This window comes from Pelodiscus sinensis, chromosome 1 (assembly GCF_052426305.1).
Source record: "Pelodiscus sinensis isolate ZL-2025 chromosome 1, ASM5242630v1, whole genome shotgun sequence".
In the NCBI taxonomy this organism is placed as follows: Eukaryota; Metazoa; Chordata; order Testudines; family Trionychidae; genus Pelodiscus; species Pelodiscus sinensis.
The window spans coordinates 69,363,562-69,382,756 of NC_143052.1; the positions used below are offsets into that span (position 1 = coordinate 69,363,562).

Here is a 19,195-nt window from a genome sequence, read left to right on the forward strand (position 1 = left end):
GTGGAAGAGTGCTCTTTCTCTGACCTCCTGCTGTGTAGACAATGTCAAAAGCTGAAATGAACTATTTTGACTTAAGCTATGCAGTTGATGTATCTTAATTCAACTTTTGCCCTGCTGTGCAGATGTGCCCTTAGGGTCTTTTGATTTCCTCAGTTTTAGAAGATATCACATAGCTATACCAGGAAAAGAGAAACATTTCCAGCTGTGACCAGCCAGACGACTGATCTTTTCCCCATTCTATCAGACACAGAGGTAGTTGTAGCACTCCATCCATTTTGATTTCTAGGCTTGATTATTGCATCTCATCCTATCTAAAACCATAAAACTTTAAAACTATAAAAACATGTTTCTTGCATAAGACACATTTTATTTTAATTATTCCACATGAAGACCTTTAATGATCTTGCTGTTACCACAAAAGGCACAGAGTAATAATCATCAGTATAAAATCCACAATGCTTTTTCAACCATCACACAAACCCCCTCTTTCCAGAAGTACTTCCAGCTTTAACACTCATATTAGCCTGTAATAAAAATTACAAATGCCACAAATGGAAATCAAAATACTAGCAAATAGCTGGAGTCAAAGGCTTTTTGCGATTCCATACCACACATCTGGAATTAATAAAAAACTTAAATGCTTGGTGCCTCTTGATCAGTGATTCTCTCTCACCATGATTCTTATGAAAAAAAAAACAAAAAAAAAAACCAGAACTTCCCTGGATGAGAGTCCATGAAAACTAACTTTGAAGTAAGCAGTCAAGAGGAGAGATAAATGGGTCATCCTCATATCCATTGCAATGGGCAGAATGAAAGGTGGTTTTAGAGATTTCTCTTTCAAATACAACAGTGGTTGGGGTTTCTCTTAATTGTTATATGTCAGTGGTGCATTAGCACTTCAAAAATGACTTTGTGGTAGATGGTGCATTGAATAGGGGATGTGCTTATGTGCTTTTCTGATTCAGGGCTTAACTATGGTGGGAATTTGATTGTTAGACTTAGGTGCAGATACTCAAAGAAAGTCTGTTACTTTAAGACAGACTTAACCTCATTGTAATTCAGTTTTGCACATTGAATAGATCAATTACTTATTTCAAATTGCTCTCTATGTGCAATAAGATCTCTTTTGCAATGGAGCAATAATACATGCTCTTTTTTTGCTAATATTAAAAGCTTTCTTTTTTCCTGCTGAGAAAATACTATATGCATGACTAATAGGGAAAAATCAAATTTATTCTAGAAAACTAGTTTAATTTTGTAATGTGATCTGATAATTATATTTGATTCACTGTATTAATTTGCAGCTTATTTATGATTGTCTTCCTTTTCTTCAATCAGTTGAATTGCATATTTCACCAAATCCTTCGATTACCAAACACTTTGAATCTGAAAATCTGTAACAAGGCTTCACCTTGATGAACCAACATGGATTCTGATCAGCTATTGTGACTTGTGTTTGAAAGTGAAGACACACAACACCATACAGCCTTCTTATCAACCTCTCTATCCTGGTCTTAACTACAGAATTACTACTGTTAGAACTTCCTTGTTCTTGTTAAATCAACTCCCATCCACACACAAGACCCCCTGACTTATATGTGGTGATGATATTTGTAAAATGAACTGGCCAGTATGACTAGAGATATAGGCCACTCTTCAAGTTAACCTACCTCATCAGCTACTGCAACTTTCCTGTAATGTTGATGTGGATTCTATCACTAATTAAGTGAATGGTGGTCAAAAGCTTGATCCACTGAACTCTGCCCGCACTTGGCTATCCTAATCTTTATACTACTGAATTTTATGGGTCTCCAAAATTTGGGATCCCCTATTTTAAGTACTCCACTTCTGTTAGTTATATACACTGCAACAATATGCAGGTTTTTTTTCTTAAAAGACAGGGGGTATGTCTACACTACCCCGCTAGTTCGAACTAGCGGGGTAATGTAGGCATACCGCACTTGCAAATGAAGCCCGGGATTTGAATTTCCCGGGCTTCATTTGCATAAGCGGGGAGCCACCATTTTTAAAACCCCGCTGGTTCGAATCCCGTGCAGCGCGGCTACACGGGGCACGAACTAGGTAGTTCGAACTAGGTTTCCTAGTTCGAACTACCGTTACTCCTCATTTCACGAGGAGTAACGGTAGTTCGAACTAGGAAGCCTAGTTCGAACTACCTAGTTCGTGCCCCGTGTAGCCGCGCTGCACGGGGTTCGAACCAGCGGGGTTTTAAAAATGGCGGCTCCCCGCTTATGCAAATGAAGCCCGGGAAATTCAAATCCCGGGCTTCATTTGCAAGTGCGGTATGCCTACATTACCCTCCTAGTTAGAACTAGGAGGGTAGTGTAGACATACCCAGGAACAGTAAGTTATTTCCAGCCTAGCCCAAAGGGAGCATGTTAAGATCTTAGACAAAATCCCACTGAAAAAATAAGAGTCAAATTACCATTCAACAGTGATCTGCATCTGCTAATAATCAAATTAGCAAATAATTAACACCTACTAAAGTCCCCACTTTCCGTAAGAGTATCTTCTTCAGCTCAAGAATGAAGATTCTTTGTTTTTAAAAAACCAGACAGGAAGGGGGTTTAGTAACAGGCAAGACTGTATTGCACTCTATTTATTGTTGTAATTTGTATTATGTTCACACTGAATGATCCCCCTGTGACTGTCACTGTCAAAATACAGAAAGAGCTTGGAATTTTTCCACAGACTTAAGTTTTTAAGAAGCGCAAACAACTGGTTTATCCCCAAGACTATTTTTCATTAATAAACTTTTGGAAACACCATTGGATGCTAGAGGTCACAGCTAGTATATGTTCAGGGAACTGTGGCTTGGGTCAAGAGGTGATGATGTATGTATGCACTGATTCCTGGGACAGCCTATTTCGGCATGAGCTTTTGTGGGTAAAAACTACTTTTTCCAGTCATGAAAAGCTTATGCCCAAAAAAATGTGTTAGTCTTTAAGGTGCCACAGGACTCCTCATTGTTTTTGAAGATACAGACTAACACAACTACCGCTTTAGGAATATGTGCTATTGTTTGTCTAGACTCTAGAGACTGGGATAGCCTTTCTGGTAGAAATTTCAGTTTTCACAAGGAAGCTACAGTTCCCCCACAGCAGGAAATGCAAGAAGAGGCAATCAGTTCACCTTAATACAAGGCTAAGCATGCTGTTCTGCGAGCTACAGCATGAGCATGACCAAGTGAAGTGGTTTTCAAACTTTTTTTTCTTGCAGCCCAGTTGAAGAAAATTGTTGATGCCCGCAACTCAATACAATTACATCTTTTGACAAGAGTGCAGGCCCGAGGGTGGGGCTGAGGATAAGGAGCATGAGGTGCAGGAGGAGTCTCTAGGTTTGGGAGCAGTTCAGGCTGAAGGCAGGGTATCAGGGGACAGGTTGGGGCTTGGACATCCCTCCAGCAGCTCCTGGTTAACTGCACAGCAGGGGGTATCTAAACTGTGCTGTGCCCTAAATGCAGTCAGCAGCAGATCTGACTCCTAGGTGGAGGCATGCAAGCAGCTCTGCACATTGCTCTCACCCATAGACACCGCCTTTCCCAGCTCCCACTGGCTGGTAATGGCCAGTGGCAGTACAGAGTCAGTGCTCAGGGTGGGACAACAGATGAAACCCCATAGTCCTCCCTTCCCAGAGGGTCTGTGGTGCTAGTACATGCAGGAAGCTTGCCTTAACATCCCCACTGGTCAGCCTACAGTAAGGCAACCCAGTGCCTGATCTTCTGTGACCCACTACTGGGTCATGATTTATACTTCAAAAATCATTGACATAGAGTACACAGCAGAGAAAGGCAGGGCATAGCTGTGATACACCTCTAGCACAGATTCATAGATCACCTTATGACCTCCATTTAGATTAGCATAGATTCAGGAGTAACACACACCATTCTCCATGCAGCTGGGCAAGGGAGAACATGATTTCAGTACTCCACCATCTCCCCCACACCTGATTGTTAGCTTTGCCCATTTGCTGTGCCTTGTAATTAAATTATAAACTTCTGGGGGCAAGGAATAATTAACTCTGTGTTTGTACTGCACCTACCACTCTAGTTAGGATCTGTAGCTGTTATTGGTGCCATCGTAATAATAAAAAAAAATCTCAGATAGCCACTTTACAGAAAAAAAAAATGTTTGTGGCATGAAAGAACATATTCTCCCAGAAAAATTTCCCTATGCATTTTATATTTCACATTTTTTTCCTCTGAAAAATACCATGCAACCTAAGGATACGTACGGAAACTGAGTTTATCAACCTTTTCTCAATATGTGTAATGGAAGGGATTGGTTTAGAAAATATGGGATATTTTCACACACTTATTTCTCTCCTGTTACTTATGAAGTATGATGTTACTGCTCTAATACCATCTGCTTTCATTCTGAAGTCAATGACCCTCTAAAATGAAATACCCATTTCTGTTTGTATGGTTAAATATCAATTTTCAGATGAAGTTAGCATAAGTTTCTAGCCCATTTTTCTGTCATTGAAGAAATTACCAACCCAAACTGTAGCACAGCCTACAAATAAATGATACTTATATAAATGATACCTTGTATCCTGATGGTTAACATAGCTCACCGTTCTAAACAAAGATGGGGCTGATCAAAATCCAAAGAATGCATGTGTGCTGCAGAAAGTGGGAGATATCAATTTGTATCTAAGTTATTATTTAATTATTGCTACATCAGGGTGGTAAGGAGGCAGTATCTTTCAGGAAGGTCTATGCAGCTAAGAGCCTTACTGCCTGTAAGGGAAATGCTCATTTGTTGTAAATCAGCATACCTCCATTGACTTCTTTTTGTTTGTTTTTATATCTTAGGATCTGGTCCCTGGCCATAAAATCTCATGGCTAGAACTTGATGAAAAAAAGATAAATATTTCATGAAAAAGGTGGGGGGGGAGGGGCAGGGGTCAATTTTAAAGTGATTCTAGGCTCCTATTGACTTTAAGTGAATAATCAGGTCTTAAATACCTCATTTGGATGCTTTAAAGCTAGTGGTCACTTTTTTAAAAAGTGGACCTAAGTGATTTGGCCAAGGTTACACAGTAAGTCAGTAACAGTACTGGAAACTGAACCTCAAACTCCTGATTCTCAGTTTCATACTCTAGTCGCAAGACATGTTTCTTCTCTATAACTACTTTGAAACCTTGTTACTACTTCAGACTATGTATTTTCAATGATGGGTTGGACCAAGTCAGTTCAATGGATATTGGATGAAATCCTAGATTACTGTTAACTCTGGTCAGCTTTCATGTTTGTTACATTATTTAATGCTGGGTAAAATCTTTGCCAACTTCTCAGTATCCTTCCAGAAAAACTTGGGCAAAATGCAGAATCATAATTACTCTAAGGCTGGATCCTATCTCTTCCTCTTCCAACTCCCCATGATAACAAGAGGACTCAGTAGACATACCTGAGATTCATTTAGTTCATGTTAGCTCTATTGAAGGTTTTACAAAATTTATCTTTGAAGCACTGACTCCAAAACAACAAAACAAACAAAAAAAACCCCAAGTGTTGAATATTTAATAAATCCTAGGAATACATTTCATATTCTCTAGTGCAACCTCAGCAGTGACTTAAAAGAAAACAAAAGCTTGAATGTAGTTTTATAAGCAGTGCAGCTGCTTTTCATAAAAGCATTTACTAATTTAGAAATTATTTTTTCCAGTCCTAGTCACACCCCTGTTTGTATTTGTTTTAAGTAATCAAGGCTTTACTCCTACAAATGCTTTCTTTGGGGAATAATTGAAATGAGACAGTAAATACATTGGCCAAAAGTTTTCAACCCAGGTGCTTAGAGCCAGGATTCTAAAATAGTGGCATGATTTTCAAATAATCTAAATAATTGCAGCTCCCATTGACTGACCATCCAAACACATTTGTTTAGGTACCTACATATAAATGTAGCTACCTAATTTTACATCTCCTGATTGAGAAATGTTGGCATAAAGGGAGGCTCACGCTGCAGGAACAGCTGTCTATATAACCTCCTTCTGGTAGGCAGAAACCAAATAGCTTACCTGAGCCTCATTCTCTGCCACTATCCTGCCAACCAGGTTAGGTAATATTTTCCACTCTCCCAACATCCAAAACAGAAGGAAACTCTTCATTGTACCACTCCACATTTTCCCCTTCACCAGTTAAAGCCCTCTGCCAATGAAATTGCATTACAGCTCCAAGAATGTCAAACCAGATTTTTTATAGTACTTACCAATTTCTTTATTTTTCATAATGTGAACAATGACTTCCCTTTAGCAATCATTGATAGAGTTCCCTCTCTCACTCTCTGAATTCAACATAATTTAGCACTCAACATCTGTAAAACTTGCTGTTATCATTCTATGCAGAGACACAAATTAAATGAAAAGCATGATACATTCTTCTGTTAATGGTGTTATAGTTGAGAGCTATGTGGGTGCACAGGAATATAGCATGCTAGAATAGAATACAAAGCTAGCAGTTTTAGCTATTCCCTCAATCACAGATCAGCTGCTATTTTATGAGAGACTGGAATCTCTCTCTTTCAAGTGTGGGCTCTTCAACTGTCCATATATGTTTCAATCTCACAAACCATTCTGATTTCAACACCCAGCTGAGGAACATTCACAATTATAAATTATTTATTACAGATTATAAATGTCCCTTCCCTTACTAGCAGTTCCAATTCTATAATGTGTCCCTCCAAATAACTCTTTGCCCTGGGTAATGCAATCATCCAGAACCTCAGAGTTGATTAGGTCAATAGAATGATGCCAGGTTATACCAGAGGAGTTATTGGCCCAATTGATCTATGGCACAGTGATTTATGAAAACTAGGGAATAAATACCAGCAGAAAAATATTATTCAGTAAAGTTGCATTTTATATTGCATGTAAATAGCACCTGCCATGCCAAAAACACTTTACGGCTTGTGTGTTAACTGTATTTCTGACTATAGTTAGAACTTTAACTCAGTTGCACATGTGGGCAAAGTATTTGACCCTACATTGCAGTGATGGGTGAACAACTTGTGTAATGCTGACAGACCTTGAGGAAACACATCCCAAGCTTCAGAGACTTCCTCATTGAAATTCCAGATAAGCCCCCACTTGTAATGCTGGCACATTTTGGTCATCTGTGGATAGAATTCAACCTGGGTTCTCTGGAGCATAGAACATGAGCTAAAGCCAGTTTGCTCTCTGCTAACTTGTAAGTGGTCCCAATTAGTGTTCCCTCTAAGCTGCACACCTGTTTACTAGAAATTTTAGGTGCACCCATGTCATTTTAAGAGCCATGCAGCAGCACTTCACTGCTCATCTTCCTGCTGGAATGGAAAGTGACTGGCGGTGGCGGCGGCCTGATGGGTTCCTGGAGTCAGGCGGCTGCCCTTTTGCTCTGCATAGAGCCAGGATATGTGAGGTGAGGCTGTTCCAGTGGAATGTGCCACGTGCAGCTGCCGCTTTATTCTGCGGTGCTATTTTTAGTACCAAGGTCTCACAGAGACCAGGCCCACGGTATTAAAAATAACACGGTGGGCAGCTTCTGGTCCAGTCCCAGCACACAGCCCCACCCTGGGAACAGCTGAGGCCAGGGCTGTGGGGCTTTGGGGGCTGGGGTCACAGTACTAAATATAGCACTGCGGCCCTGGCTCCAGACCCTGCAAACTACTTTCCACATCTAAGGCAGAAGGTGAGGGAAGGGGCAGGGGGGAGAACTAAGGAGAAGGTGGGTGAGGAGAGGAAGGAGCTTGTGGTGAGGGGGGAGGGCCAGAGAAGGAAAAGAAAGGGTCAGGCACCAAGGGGCAAGGTGGAGGAGAGACAAAGGCCAGGAGGCCAAAAGGAGACAATGAGGGGAAAGGGCAGGAGGAAGGAAAGGAGAGAAGGTATCAGTAAGGGTGGGAGAAGGGAGGGGACAGGGTGATGCTGGGAGAAGAAAGGAGAGGGACAATGGGGGCAAGAGGAAGGAAGAGGAGAGGGGAGGAGTGGGTGCTGGGAGAAGAGGGGTTGAAAGGAAGGGTGGGCATAAGGCAGAGAATGGAGCAAGTTGTGTGAGGGCACAGAAGGGCATGAGGAGAACTGGGACAGTGGGTGGTGAGGGGGTGCACCAGGGAGAAAGTGAGCAAGGAGGGAAGGGCAGTGAGGGAAGGGGAAGGCACCAGGAAAGTGCAGGGGTAAAGGAAAGTGCAGGTGCCAAGGGATAGTGGGGGTGAAGAAGAAGAGCAGGCATGTGGAGGGGAAGGATGGGCACCAGAGGAGAGAGGCAGGGCAGGTCGGTAGAGGGAAGTGTTAGGAGAGGGGATGTGAAGGGGTAGCTACAGATGATTAGAGTGGGGCTCGAGGAGGAATGGGCACAGGGAGAAGAGAAGGGTTGGTGCAGGGATCAAGAAGGATGGGGAGGGGGCAGGTCCCCAAAGGACTGAGGAGAGTGAGAAGGGCACAGCCAGGACAGCAGAGGAGGGTGAAGGGTGAGGGGCAGCAGGCACCAAGGGAACAGATGGGGTGAGAGGGAGGGTGGGAGACATGGCAGCAGAGAGAAAAGGGAGAAGTTTGTAAAATTTTTATTAATAACTTGGGTGCCACAGTGGCACATCCAAACAAGTACACATGAACTCAATACTGGTGCTCATGGGTGGAAAATTTTAGAGGAAACACTGGTCCCAATGCCAGTAGATGGGACAGTACACCACACCCAAAAGGTGTGCGTTGGCTACACTTGCTCATTGGAAAAGTCCATAGGGTACATAACAGAGGGGGCTCACATCCTTTTTCCTAAGCCATGAAGAAGTAATGGAAAACTCCATAGTTATTACAGTAGCAACTGTCCCCTACGTGAGAAAAGGGTTCAACTGTCAGAACTATGAAAATATTTGTTTGCTGCTGTTTTTCACATGTCTCACTCTCTCTCCCCAGACTGCCAGCAAAACACAGTTTCTATCCATCTCTACACTGTAAAATCGCACCAATTGCCTTCAGGGCCTTTCAGAATCATGCAGGAGCAAGCAAGATTTACTTACTGCTGAGACCAGTCTGATACATCTATTGCATTTGATTCCTGTATGGGATTATGATCTATCTTCAAAAGAAATTAGCTTTCCATTGCTCGCAGTGGTTTCTCATTCAGACAAATTGAAATGACCTGACTTTCTTCAATTATGTTGTTAGTTCAGAACCAAATATGCAGCGATCTTCCTAAAACATAAAATTAGAGGCTCATCACAAGTCTCAGGGACTCCCTAATTAAAAAGCTATTTTTTTCAGTGACTTCTATTTTCATTTATTTAAATGCATGGGGCTTATTTTAGTTATAGTTTGGCTGAGCTGTGCCTAACCAAACAACTCATTAGGCTTCGTTTTTTAAGGGGTGGGTTGTTTGTTTGTACTAGACTTAGCATTTTCACTTTAACAGTCACCATTTCAAATGGTATCAGTCAGTAAGGTTCACTTTGACCTCACAGTTTTGAAAATGCATGCATGGCTACATGGATTGATAAGCAAACCATTATCATTCATTTCAGACTGCTGTATAGCTTTCTGCTAAAAAAGAGATACCATTTCTAACAACCACAAAACATTCAGCACACACTGTTTCTGCACTTACAGTAGAAGGGGTGTATGTATGAGAAGGAGCAAAGACAATGTCTCTCTCAGTCTGAATCCTAAGCTCTGACACTAGAGGCTCAAAGGTTTCTTACTCCTGAGGAAGAGTGTGTCACATAATCCAGGATTCGCACTCACTCTCCCCAGCCAGCCAGCCAGCAAAACACTCTCCTGTCTTAGCAGCCAAGAACACTCCATGATGTTGTTCGATGTGGTGTACAGGGACTAAGGGAGAAAGCCATGTTCTCTTTCAACTTAAAGCTACCCAAATCCACATGGTGTGTTGAGTTACCTCTTTTGCAAGCTTAATTTCCTTGTCCTAGACTTCACTCTCTTCTGATCACTAGGGCAGAGTTTATGCTCTGGGACCTGACAAACATGATATCAAACACACTATTGTTCTCCACAGGACAGATTATGGCAATGTTTTACTTGGAACAATGGATCAAAACTGGAGTGACAGTTCAGCATAATATTTATTTCTCATTAACTTTCACAACCAGGCAGATAAATAGTCCAAAGAGAGATATACTTATGGAGAAGAAGGCTTTATGGAAATGCTATTGCATTTCTATTTGCCTATTACCTAAGTCTTATGGATATTAAAGTAACAGTTACCAAATTAATTTGAATCATACCACCTCTGCCTCATTTGAGCTACTTGTCTTCATTGTATCTTCTTTCTCTCTAATGCTCAGCCTGAAAACCTGGTTAGGATCAGACTTAGGTAAATGCAGGGCTTTGTTAAGAAAAACACTTGGGACTTGGGCATTTTCCATCATAAGAATTTTAATGGCACCATCTCTGGTTGCAGAGGAAACTCACTCCTGCCTGTTGACCTCAGGTAATCGTAACACAATAGCATTAGTTATTATATGAGATGAGGTCATAGTATTATACCCATTTTGCAGATGAGAAATTGAGGTACAGAGAGATTAAGGTAATCAGTGTCCAATTTTTGGTGTCCAGTTTGAGATGGGACCCCCACTTTTTGACTTCTTGTTAATGCTTCATATGTTCAAAGCAGATCTCCCATTAACTTCACTTGTGGCTATGAATCCTGAGCATGTCTACAAATCAGATTCAGGTTCTCAAGGCAGATACCCACAAAAGGAGGCACATGTAGTTAGTTGTCTTTCTGTGAAACGCTTGGTTTAAGTGACTTGCTTAGCATCACAGAGGAAACCCCTGGCAGAGATACAATCCAGTTCTCTCAGATATGGTTGAGATATGTGACTGCTAGCCTGAGCCCATCTTTTCTCCTCTGATATCTGCTGTGTCATTTACTAGACCTCTTCCAACTTCTGCCAGAAATGAAGCATGAGTCATACACAAAACAATCTCCTCTACACAGCTCTAATTTATTCTGAGAGCAGATCCATTCTGTATGCTAAGTGAGGTAGAGGTCCCCCCCCCCAAATAATTCAGATCCGTATAATTGCTTCACAACACACATTTGTTAAGATATTCAACCTGTCAAATTGCTAATTTCAGATACTGGACACATTCCACACAGGGGCCATCTGCAGGACACAGAAACACAGTGTTTTCTCTGCTGTTCTATGAAGCATTAGCACCCCCTCTATAAGACTCAGATTTATTCCAATGTACAGAATCTGGCAAATGGGAATGGGGGAGAAAGGGAGAATATGATACCTAACTAAACAAATACACTTCCTAATAAAACTAAAGTATTTTCAGCTGAGGATTTAGGTCTTCCTATGATGAAATAATAGTTGGATCTTTAAAATGAAAATAATACTTCATTTTAAGATTATTTCTTAGGCTGGAGAAGATACAACCTTGAGAATTCTTTTATGAATCAACAAGAGAACCTCAAAAGTCCTTGAAGAGAAGTGTGTTGATATAAATATCTAAATGGATGAACTGATAGGTTCTTCTGGCAACTCTACTGAAGTACTGAAATAGAAAGCTGTTTTTATTTGGTTATTTGCTTGTTTTCTTGTTTTAAAGCTGCCGTACAAGCTCCATGGGAATCTTTCCCAAACTCTCTATACAATTACATAGATCAAAGCTAAATTTAGGTGATCGTAAATAGACAACTAAATTTATATGAACTCTCTGGGGCTGCATAAATCAAATAACTTTATTTGATGCATGAATGTTGATTTCTAGGTATAGGAAATGGATGAAAGCACAAGTACTGTAGGTGCGTGCCTAGGGCCCAGTTCATAAGGGGGGTCCAATTAAATGGCTCTGTGACTCTGCCCATTGGGTTCCTATGCTACTCAAATTACCCCCCTCTCCCATCATGACTGAGGAATTGAAGGGACAAACCCTAGTGAGCAGTGGGGTGGCCACTGCTGCTGCCATGGGGCCAGCTTAGGCATCCGGGTTCTCTCTCTGCAGGTCTGCCTGATCTTGTCCTGCTTCCAGCAGCCCATTCTGCTCTGCCCACGGGACTCACCTCAGGGACAGTTTCAGAGGCCTACTCCAAATACAGGGACCTGAGGGAGAGCCAGACAGAAGAGTGATAGCAGGGAGACTTGGGGATAGACACAAGGGTGTTTTGCCTAGGGCCCAGTGGTGAGTGAGTCCAGTCTAGGTGTATTATATTGTATATTTATTGAGTGACCAGTTGTTCAGAGTAATGCCAAAGCACCTGGCATTGGCCACTGTCGACAGGCAGGACATTGGCCTAGATGGACCTTTGGTCTGAGCCACTATGGCTGTTGTTATGCTTTTCTGTAAAGAGAAGGTTAAAAATGATAATAAGCTACTTTCAAATCCTAATATAGATACTATCCACTAATCCTCACCCTATCCTCAGATAAAATAGTCGTGCTGGTGCTGAACTGGCAATGTAATTACACTGAGAAAGGCAAACAACTCCATACTCCACAGTTCAAAATTCAATTTACACATTGTATTTGCTGTATAAATTATGTTCTATGCTATCACCAATGCAAGTGCTAGCAAAGAAGCCATGAACCGTATCTCTTCAAATATATTCCCATTATGTAAAGGCTTCTGCATTTCAAAACATGGTTTAGCTTAGCCCTTCTCTTAAGGCTTTATCATCAGATTGTCCAAGGTTCTGACACTAATTCTTATACTCAAGATTGGACTAATTAGTGTAATGACTGATACTAGTGCTGTCATGCACAAGATATCAACTTTAATCTTTCTTTGCCCACGGAGAATATTGCTGCTGGGCATGAGCCTGCAAACAATTGAAGTGAATCAATACATTTCCCCAATGGTATTCTCGGGAGAGACAAGGAACGACTTCCTGTTTCAAATCTGTCAGTCCATTACATAATTTATTTGTACAGTCTTTAGTTTTCATGAGTCTCCTGAGACAGACAAGAATGATTTTCCCACTTCAGCATATTTAAGATGAACATTAAAATTACTTGAGCAAGGTATGGTCTCCGAGTACTACCGATGGTTAGCACAGTGTCTACATCTCACTTAAGACCCCTGGCAGTGGGGAAATAAACATCTTCATCCCCTCTCTGGTTTCCTTTTATTTCCCATTTATTTATGTACAGTATTTTGAAAAAATGAAGCTAGTAAATTAAATATGGACATGAATAATGGAATCAGTACAGTAGCTCCTTTCAGGATTTTGCTTGTTTGTTCACTTGCTTTGGGAGGTGGGAGGGAAAGGAAGTATATTTAAGTTCCTCACATGAAAAGGTATGGGAGGTAATTTACAGTTGGTATAAGCATTTGGATTTGCTATACACTTCGGCTACGTCTAGACTGGCATGATTTTCCGCAAATGCTTTTAACAGAAAAGTTTTTCCGTTAAAAGCATTTGCGGAAAAAAGCTTCTAGATTGGCACGGACGCTTTTCCGCAAAAGCACTTTCGCGATCGGGGCTTTTTGCGCAAAACAAATCTGAGCTGTCTACACTGGCCCTTTTGCGCAAAAGCTTTGAGCAAAAGGACTTTTGCCCAAATGGGAGCAGCATAGTTTTTCCGCAAGAAGCACTGATTTCAGACAGTAGGAAGTCAGTGTTCTTGTGGAAATTCAAGAGGCCAGTGTAGACAGTGTAGACAGTTGGTAAGTTTTTCCGCAAAAGCAGCTGCTTTTGCAGAAAAACTTGCAAGTCTAGACACAGCCTTCTTGTCAAAATGAACAGTAGTGATATAGAATTGACATTTAAATTGACAACTTTATGTTTCAGGGTTAACATGTCATTGAGATGTCTGAGACAGTTTGCATCTCTCAGAACTATCATTTCAGGCTGCCTGCAGGCTCAGGAACACAACACTGCATTGTAAAATGCTCAGTTCATATTTTCAAAGTTACCCGCACAGTAATGCAAGCTACCAATATTTATTTTAAATGTAAGTTGAACTCAGATGGGGCACAATTCTTTAGAGGTAGTGCCTGTAGCAAATTACACAAGCATAAAATTGTTCATTAAACGTGTTCCTTGTCATGAATGAAAATCTTGCTACTGTTCATGAAGCCAGAGAACCTGTGGAGAATGAGAGTGCTGCTCTTGTCAGTACCAGGCATACTACACTCATGGCAGTTGCTTTCACATACTCTGCAAAAGGAGCATTACATAATGTGAACAGAGGACTAAACAAAGCACGATCTGTTGTTTCTACTTCAGATATGATGTCTGCATGGTATATTTACTGGCAGTTGGATGTTATTTTCAAGAGTGGCTATACAGGCCTATTTTTACTTGGATAAGGACTAACTACTTGTAAATTTACAAGCATTGTCATACTGAAATGTCATGTGGCAAATCAATAGAGGATAGTGACTGACAGCTGTTATGGAATAGTGAACTAGGCCTTGAGGAATTCTAGATTTCATTTGGTGCTTCGTGATTTCAAATGAATTCCTTCTGTTTATTTACCATTGACCGTAAAACAATTTCCAGTGTCTTAACATCTTGAGAAAGCTACATGTTGGAAAAAATAACAGTATTTAACAACTAAAAAAGTGGCATATCTGCAATAGCCACTATTGCAACTAAAATAGTGGTAGCATCAACATCAGACTAAAATGACTGCACTCAAGATACATGAGTTAGTCCATTGGCAGGCACTCCATAGAGTGGAAATGAGGTGCATAGGAGATTAATGTTCTCCAGATCATGGATATCTTCAAGATTTGCATGTACTGGGTAAGGCTCCAAGAATGGGCTTAAACTGCAGCAAGAGAGGTTTAGGTTGGACATTAGGAAAAAGTTCCTAATTGTCAGGGTGGTTAAACACTGGAATAAATTGCCTAGGGAGGTTGTGGAATCTCCATCTGTGGAGATATTTAGGAGTAGGTTAGATAAATGTCTATCAGGGATGGTCTATAGACAGTATTTGGTCCTGCCATGGGGGCAGGGGTCTGGACTTGATGACCTCTCGAGGTCCCTTCCAGTCCTAGTATTCTGTGATTCTAAGACAGGGAAAAAATAGGGCATCTACAATGTGTTGCTGCTCTTCTGTGACATGCTACTGAGGGAAGAGCAGATTCCTGTGAGTTCCTGCTGAGGTATTTATGGATAGCACAGTCTACATGAATTACGTCATGACTTCCCTATGGAATGCATATCCCTGCTGCCTTCTCAGTGTTCATTCAATCAGAGGTTAAAATCTTCATCCTTATATCTGTCCTGGAGCATCCTGATTTATTCTTCTTTGAAATTCTGTCTCTTCAGCTCCCTTTCATCTGATCTGCCAGTCTATCTTCTGATTTTGCTCTGCAACTCTAGATGACATATACCCTAATTTTTCATTTTCACAATAGATTTGTCCTGTAAGGGTCTGGATCAGAGCTCATTATCCTAGATTGCAATACGATCTGCCCTAGTAATAGTAAAAAGGGAAAAACAAAGGTTTAGCAGAGCTGTTAGTGAACACTGAATTGACTGGCAGGAACATACTTCTTAATAACACCCATCAGATGTTTCTCTCCAAGAATCTTAACTTTCTCATTCTTCTGTCTCAGAGGACAATTAGGAATTGTCCCTGTTTCAAAATGGTAAGTAGCTACATCAAAATAGAACCTCTTAACTAAATGTTCACCTGTTGTTTTTGGAGTTGGGATGATTGGGGGCTGATATTCAATACACATAGTCAGTTATAAAACTCCTTCTTGCAGGATGCAAGGCTCAAAGAAGTGTTCCAGAACTGGTGTCTAAATAAATGGAAAGCGGAGAAAGCAGCATTTCTGCATAATTTAGTTGCCAAGCTAGAGCAATGACTTGCTGCAAGGTTGTTTTAAGTGATCCCTGAAGTCTAGGAAGATTAGGGCTAAAAAACAATTTCACTAGATTCCTGTCCCAATTAGATTAGCTGGAAACGGGGGAATGAACAGAGTCATGCTTTCAATGCCACCACCATCCCTTTGTCTTCGTTGGCTTCAAGGTAGATTCTTACTGTGAATGTCCTTTTCAACTGGCTCAGATGTTTAGTTTGTGGTTGATGTTTTATAAATCAAAATTCCAAATCGAGCTCCTAGTGGACAAGTGACCACATCAATGAAACTAACATAAAAATGGTGCGGAGTACTGCCCTGCTAGTCACAGAAGACAGGCTAAAAATTGAATGAGAATGGAGTCAGAGAGATTCTGTGCAGTGTGGAGAAATGTCCACAGTCACTGAGAGGGATTTAAATCACTTGCATTGTTAGTCCAAAACTTTCACAATCGCTGTCTATATACAAAACATAGGAGAGTTGATAATGTGTCATCGAGTGTGAATATATTCCATTTTGTTCCTTCACTGTTCTTTTACAACAGGTTTATTTTTAGGGATTTGTTAAGGAAATACCCCAATTTCAAGAGGAAATAGCAACACAACAATAATAAATTAATCACTCATTTTCAGATCCCATCCATTGCCAACCAAGTCACAGACTTTGCAGTGACTTAGAGTTAGAGCTGGCCAAAGAGATTCCAACAAACATTTTTTCATTGGAATTCACAGATTCATCAAAATTTAAACTGTTTTGCAGAGTAAGCTTTTGTGGGCAAAGACCCACTTTGTCAGATGCATCTGACAAAGTGGGACTTTGCCCATGAAAGCTTATGCTCCAATAAATCTGTTAGTCTACAAGGTGCCACAGGACTTCTCATTGTTTATGCAGATTCAGACTAACATAGTTACCCCTCTGATACTTGTTTTGCAGAGACAATTCAACTTCAGCAAAGGCTCTCTGCCAGATCACCTTCTTCTATGAAAACACATTACCTTTCTCCACACCCTCTTCGTACACACTTAGTTTCAAGGTTAATGCTTAAAGCAATTGAACCAACACATTATCCCCTTTCTACTACAGGCTGGACCTCTCTGGTCCAGTATCATCAGGACCTGACCGGTCCCAAACAAGAGAATTTGCTGAACCAGGGGAGCTCTCTTGCCACTGGCCCCTAACCCCATCACCTGCTTCTGGCAGGATGCCCCAATTGGCAAACCTGCCTTCCCCCGCTCCCCAGCCTGGCTGGGCTATTTCCCCAGCTACTGCTGGCTCCCTGGATGGCACAGACTCCAGCTCATGCTGTGGGGCTCCATTCCTGTGCAGCCAGGAGCAGCTGTGGGATTGGTGCTCTGACCCCGGACCAGTGCAACCCCAACCCTGGCCCCGCACAGCCGGGAGAAGCCACAGAGCTCCAACCCCAGCCCTGCACTCCTGAGGGCTGCTAGAGAGCTCCAGCTCCCATCCTGTGCTGCCCCCAGCTGCCAACTCTGATGTCTCCTGCCCTTAGATGCAGCTGGACCAGAGAATCCTTGGTTTGGGAGGTACAACCTGTACCAAACAAGATATATAGTTGATCACAATTAACGTAAGCTACCAGGATATAGTCTATTATTTAGCTGTCATGTAATTAATTTTTTTCTTGTATGGTTTCCAGCTGAAATTTCTCAGGCTTCATACCACACAGGATTATTGTGTGTGGTTCCTAGTTTAATACTTCAAATGGCAGAATCTCCTTTGTGCTCTCTCACTCTTCTCCTTTTATCGAGCAACAGCTAAACTGACAGGCAGGCAGTCAATGTATCAGCCTTTTCAAACTCTGCTAGGGACCACACTTAAAATAAAAGTATCAAAACCACCGAAAAATCACACAAAATAGAATGTCGTGTAATTAATTAACATGTTAAGAGAGAAGCAGACAGCATTGTTCTGATGAGCTTTCCAGATTGTGGGTGGTTTCCCCGTGCCAGGTGCAATTGCCCTGATAATAAGAAGGAAAGATTAAGAAATACTTCAGTGCAAACCCAGTACAAAAACTGGTCCAAAGACAAATTAGGTGTCCGTGCATAAAATGAACATGATGATTCCATCTCCCAGAGAAATCAAACATAAAATGAGGATGGAGAATGTTTTTCAGTTTAGAAAAACTAGCACCAATCAGAGCCTAATTTTGGGCAGAGGAATTATGGTGGAATCTTGTGACATTTGAGCACCTCCTGACATGAGAACAGGATATTGGATATGCTGACACAAGTGCTAAGCATGTTAGGGTATGTTTACACTACAAAGGAAGATCAAAATGTTTTTTGATCCGCCGCTGTTGATGTTCCGGGTTCAAATTAGCATTCTAGGTAAGGCCGCTAATTTGAACTGAGGGGGGCACTCTAGTCGATGCCGGTGGTCCTGCTTTCACAAGGAGTGAGGGAAGTCGAAGGAAGAATGTTCTCCCTTCAACTTCCTGCTGTGCAGACAGCACCAAAAGTCAAGTTAAGCTACTTTGAATTCAGCTACGCAATTAATGTAGCTGAAGTTGAATATCTTAATTGGACTTTGTCCCTTAGTGTAGACATACCCTCACAGAATTAAACTCAAAGACCTGGTCTACCCTAGGGAGTAGTACCCCTTCCTGTTGATAACTTCCAAGGCATGGTGGTCGGGCCAGGATGGGAATGTGTGTGCCATCTATGCGCCCCTCCCCCGCAGTTGGGGGAACCCATGGCAGCAAAGCCATTCATGATGGTGTCCACATTCCCCAGCGTGATGACCCTCAGTAGCATCTGCTTGATGGTCTTGGCTACCTGTAGGAACATGGCCCCAACTGTGGATTTCCCTGCACTGAACTCATTTTTGATGGAGCAGTAAATGTCCAGTATGGCCAGCTTCCAGAAGATCATGTCGATACGCTTCTGCACGAGGATGACGGGTCTCACTTGGGTGTCCTGTCAATCTGAAGGCTGGGACAAGCCACTCTCAGAGCTCCAGGAAGGTGGCCTTCTGCAGGCAGAAATTCTGCAGCCACTGCTGGTCGTCCCATCACTTCAGGACAATGTGATCCCACCAGTCCACACTGGTCTCCCACCACCAGAAACGGCGTTCCATGGTGTTCAGGTGATTCAGGGGCATTTCCAGCAGCAGGAGTGCTAGGACCTGGGTGTTCAGGGCCTGTGGTCCAGTCTGGTCCTCATCCTGCTGGAGCAGCATGCGGGCACAAGTACTGTGCCGTGAGGTACAGCATGAGGCCTGTGAGCCTGGCACTGCTTTGCAGCAACTCCAACTCCATGCTTTGAGTGCTGTGGCATCTGCAAGGGCAACCAGAGTACGCTGGGTCCATTTTGTGTCCTGCAAGGGGAGAGGCAATGGAGGAGTGGCCTGTGTGGTGCGGCCATACAGAGGAGCCCCTGAAAGCACGCGTCAC

General features: G+C 42.0%; 1 protein-coding gene across 3 annotated transcripts in view; it reads right to left on the bottom strand.

Annotated features, from left to right (window-relative positions):
- KCNC2 (potassium voltage-gated channel subfamily C member 2) overlaps positions 1–19,195 on the bottom strand; it is an 80,717-nt gene that overhangs the window by 14,157 nt on the left and 47,365 nt on the right. The window contains exon 1 of one of the 3 annotated variants that reach the window (XM_089779949.1): positions 6,234–6,463. The exons of the other annotated variants lie outside the window; for them this stretch is intronic. The gene's annotated coding sequence lies outside the window, so the exon portion shown is untranslated. Of the gene's footprint in view, positions 1–6,233; positions 6,464–19,195 lie in introns of those variants that run through there. 3 annotated transcript variants of the gene reach the window in all.